This window comes from Palaemon carinicauda, chromosome 5, assembly GCF_036898095.1.
Source record: "Palaemon carinicauda isolate YSFRI2023 chromosome 5, ASM3689809v2, whole genome shotgun sequence".
Taxonomy (NCBI): Eukaryota; Metazoa; Arthropoda; class Malacostraca; order Decapoda; family Palaemonidae; genus Palaemon; species Palaemon carinicauda.
In genome coordinates this window covers 135,158,325-135,163,355 of record NC_090729.1, presented here as the reverse complement: position 1 = coordinate 135,163,355, position 5,031 = coordinate 135,158,325, and the positions used below count along the sequence as shown (strand labels likewise).

The 5,031-nt window shown below is 34.4% G+C and overlaps 1 protein-coding gene across 1 annotated transcript in view; it reads left to right on the top strand.

Annotated features, from left to right (window-relative positions):
* The first annotated feature begins 1,169 nt into the window (after positions 1-1,169).
* LOC137640592 (uncharacterized) overlaps positions 1,170-5,031 on the top strand; it is a 15,068-nt gene continuing 11,206 nt past the window's right edge. The window contains exon 1 of the mRNA XM_068373102.1: positions 1,170-1,280. The gene's annotated coding sequence lies outside the window, so the exon portion shown is untranslated. The remainder of the gene's footprint in view (positions 1,281-5,031) is intronic.

The following is a 5,031-nucleotide window of genomic DNA, read 5'->3' as shown; positions in this document are numbered from 1 at the left end:
CCATATGTTCTGAGTTTCTTGCAATTTTATAATAATGGTCTACATAATTATCTTCCCTTTCCATATGTTCTGAGTATCTTGCAATTTCATAATAAAGGTCTACATAATTATCCTCCCTTTCCATATGTTCTGAGTTTCTTGCATTTTAATATTAATCGTCTACATAATTATCTTCCCTTTCCATATGTTCTGAGTTTCTTGCAATTTAATATTAATCGTCTACATAATTATCTTCCCTTTCATATGTTCTGAGTTTCTTGCAATTTTATAATAATGGTCTACATAATTATCTTCCCTTTCCACATGTTCTGAGTTTCTTGCATCTTCATAATAATGGTTTGCATGAATATCTTCCCTTTCCAAATGTTCCGAGTGTCCTGGAATTTCATGTCCAAATATCCTCCGTTTTCATGTGCTAATAATTTCTTCCCTTTACATAATAATGCTCTAAGTATCTTCAGCGTTCATATGCTCTGCATGTTTTCCATTCCCTTAATGATGCTTTGAATATTCTGGTTTATTTATCAATCGATCTCAATCCTTTCCGTCTCATGATGCTGCCAAAAATACCTTCCATTTTTTTATGCTATGAGTACTTTCCATATTCATAATAATGTTCTGAATAAATTCTATTTTCATATTCTCAATTTTCAAAATACTCCTCTGAATATATTCCCTGTTCAAAATAATAATCTTTAGTACCTTCCATTTTTGTATGCTTTGAATACAAACCATATCCATTATCCTTCTTTGAATATTTTTTATGAATTCTATAATTTCCGAAATAATTGAAAACATTTATTTTCAGCATGCTGTCGATAATTACCATTTACATAATTATGCTCTAAATAAATTGTATGTGTATGATTTTTAAACTGTTCCGGAAATAATCTGGTTTCATATGCTCTGAATACCTTGCATATCACTGATCTATAAATTTTCCTTTTTGATGTGCTATAAATAACTATCAATCATATTCTTTGAACGTGAATGGCAGTGTCCATATGCGCATACAGTTTCGGCGCCACAAAAAACAAATGAGAGCCAGCCATATGTGGAAGTGTCAGTGGCCAGGCCGGCATCTCCCTCGTAGTCAGGATCAAACTAGATGTATCCTCCTTGATGCAAGTGTACCCTTGGTTACTGGCACACAACATCCAGCCGATAACTTCTCAAACAGTGCTATTACTCTTACCGCTGGCGCTTACTGGCCGCTCCTCTCACTGGTTTTATATCCGACTCATTATACTGGCAGCTTACTTCTTTTAAACGAGGAAATAGTGAGCATTGTTATTTGTTTGGTTTTAGGTAATCAGTCGTTCCTCTTATCAGTGCGCCCTTTTAAAAGTTGTTTCAAGGATGGATTGCAGAAAGTTGACTGATAATAAGTAGCATAATTATCATCCTAATTGTGCTAAAACACTTATGCAAGAAACGTAGAGGACCATTAGCTTGCTAAGTAAAATCCATTCCACCAAAACTTGAACAAAAAATATAAGACAAGTGATACCTACATATATATATATATATATATATATATATATATATATATATATATATATGTATATATACATATATATATATATATATATATATATGTATATATACATATATATATATATATATATATATATATATATATATATATATATATATATATATATATATATATATATGTATATATACATATATCCATCATCATCATCATCATTATCTCCTATTTCGTGCTTCATAGTCCCCAGCCATGTAGGCCTGGGTCTTCCAACTCTTCTAGTGCCTTGTGGAGCCCAGCTGAACGTTTGGCGTCTTATGCGTGAAAATGCTCGTGACATCCTTTCTTAAAGTTGATGGCTTCAACACCCAAAAAACCGAAGTAAAAGAAATCAGATAGAGGACCATTCTATCTTTCATTATTTCATATTTCGTAATCATCCATCTCGTGATTTACAGCACCAGGAATATTTTTTTTTTTTCTTTTTTGCACGGTCTCGTAATTGTCCTTTTTTTACCATTATCAATTCAAACTCAATGACGATTCCAACTTCCGGTCAAGCTTTTCATTCAGCAGCCAGTGATTGTTGTGAAATTGAAGGACTGCAATTTCGTCCTCAGGCAACATTATTCGAAAAAAGTTGATTAAATTTTGCAGTCTTGAGAAAAGTGTTAGCTATCAACTGGATAAACAGTCGGAAATAAGATTGAAAGACATCATGGTTCCTCTAGCTGCTAGTATATGTTACAGAAGAATCAGAGGAAGCATAACAGCGAGATGATTGACCATATTGCAAAAATTTGTCTTCTGCAGAGTTGCAACCGCGTTGAGCAAGACGCCAATAGGGTGTCGACTACAAATGGCGTTGCAATACTTTTTCAGGAACTCGCTAAAGGTACACGGGTTTAATGTCTCAACTAGGTCCATTAATTGTTTGTCTAATTTTTGTATTGATTTCCAAATCTCTCCCACTGAGCGGTCATAATAACTATATCGGAAGCGTTGTCCCCTTGTGGCAGTGTAGAACTCCAGAAAATAGGTTTCCCATTTCAAAATAGTAGAAAAATCCTTTTAATGTGATTCAGTGTGAGCATTAAGTTTCCAACAGCCCCAATTTCTGTAAATAACGAAATATCTCGAGGAATTGTCTTTCTTCCATATTTTTTCCATCAAGGCACTGGAGTTTAATACTCAGTTCTGTAGTTACCAGATTCTTCTTTTGCTCCCTTCTTGTAGATTGGAAGAACATTGCCTAGTTTCCATCCTTGTGGTGCCTTTCTTTCGTTGTCTGTCTTTCGGATTATTTTGTAAAAGTGTGGGGTTATCTCTTCCTCTAGTTCTATAATCTCTCTTCAATTAATATCATCTGGACTTTATTATAACAATTTATTAAAACAATTAGTATTATTAATACTATTTTAAGAGGTGTGAATGGGTGCAGCGTGTTTGTTAGGCTATTTAACGTGCTGCTAATCAGAAATGCCACAGGGATAGGGCATCACTGGAATTCCTTTGTTAATGATAACTGAACTATCGGAAAAGAAAATATTTAAGTCATCTTTTACAGTCGGGAAATTCAAAATGAAAATCCCGTCACGTAATTCTAAATTACAATCCCAGTAAAATTTGGGAATCACCAAATTCCTATCATAGCGTTATATGTGTAATGAATCTAACTGATATGTGGTAACACACGGTTAAAACTAATAACAGGTGAGAGGCTTCCCTAGCCCCAGAGCCAACCAATGTGACCCACATTAATAAAATCAATAACAGAAAAATGGACTAAGTAAAAATATAACATGGAAAATATTCTCATGTTCCAATCAGTCAACGAAAGGATACTTATTGCCGAAAAAGAATTGCGACCCAATAACACCCCTGCCCTTACCTATAAATGTATAAGTGCATGTGTATATTCGTGCATAGATATGTGTATGCATATATACATAAGTGTGCAAATATGAATATGGTGTGTGTGTCTATATATATGCATGCATGCATGAGTGTGTAGGTATATGTCTGTTATGTTTCTGACTATGCATGGATATGAAAAGTGATATAAGATAAAATCGTATTAGTATGAAGAATATGTAGGTAGCTATATGAAGATCAAAATAAGGAAAAAAAAAAAACGTTGTCATCTGACCTGATCCCTTTAATTGTCACACCTGCCTAATTGCACATGAGCTTCTGCCACAAAGGCCCTTGCTTTTTGTTTCGCAAACACAGATGGTATTTTTCTCTGATGTTTTGTTCAACATATGTTTGTATGTAGGATAATACCCTCGTTGTACCATATATACATTGTGAAATTTCCTGTCAATAGATAAGTCCTCTTCAGGATTATCCAGGGAGTTCGTGTATCTATCTATCTATCTATATATATATATATATATATATATATATATATATATAGATATATATATATATATAGATATATATATATAGATATATATATATATATATATATATATATATATATATATATGTGTGTGTGTGTGTGTGTGTGTGTGTATTTGTGTATAGATTGCTGAATGTTGAGGATAATAGGGAGGTAATAATAATTTGTGGTAGGCGTTGAAGTGCCAGTGATGGGAGATGAGAATGAGAGAGATTACAAGAGAGGAAGTGAAAAGAGAACTAGACCAAATCAGAGCAAGAAAAGTACCTGGTATGGATGGTGTGAGGAATGAGATGTTAAAGGAAAGGGGTGTAACTATACTTGAATGGCTGGTGAAATTGTTTGATATAAGTTTTATGTTGTCAATGATACCAGTTGACTGTGTGTGTGCGTGTATTGTTCCGCTATACAAAAGTAAGGGATATATGTAGGAGGGTTGTAATTCAAGGGGTACTAGTTTGTTGAGTGTGGTTGGAAAAGTGTATAGTAGCCCTTTAATTAATAAAACAGAGAATACAATCTTAGAAGCACTAGGGGTTTTAGAAGAGGTAGGGATGGGTGGATCAGATTTTAACAGTTAGGAAGATATGCGAGAAATATTTAACAAAGGGTAAGGTGGAGTATGTTGCACTTATGGATCGTGAGAAAGTTATGATAAAATAGATAAGGAAGCGATGTGGAATGTGATGAGGTTATATGGAATTTGTGGAAGGTTATTGCAAGCAGTAAAGAGTTTATATATAGGCAGTAAAGCGTGTGTTAGGTAGGAAATGAAGTGAGTGAGTGGTTTCTAGTGAGAGTGGGACTCAGACAGGGATGTGTGATGTTGCCATGGTTGTTCAATTTGTTTGTTGATGAAGATGTGAGAGAGGTGAATGCTCGAGTGCCTGGTCAAGAATTGAAACTGATAGATGAGAATGATCATAAGTGGAAGGTGAATCAGTTGTTGTTTGCAGATAATACGGAATTGATTGCAGACTTGGAGGAGAAGCTAGGTCGATTAGTAACAGAGTTTGGGAGGGTGTGTGAGAGAAGGAAGTTGAGAGTTAATGTGGGCAAGAGTAAGGTTATGAGATGCACGAGAAGGGTGCTAGGATGAATGTTATATTGAATGGAGAGTTACTTGAGGAAGTAT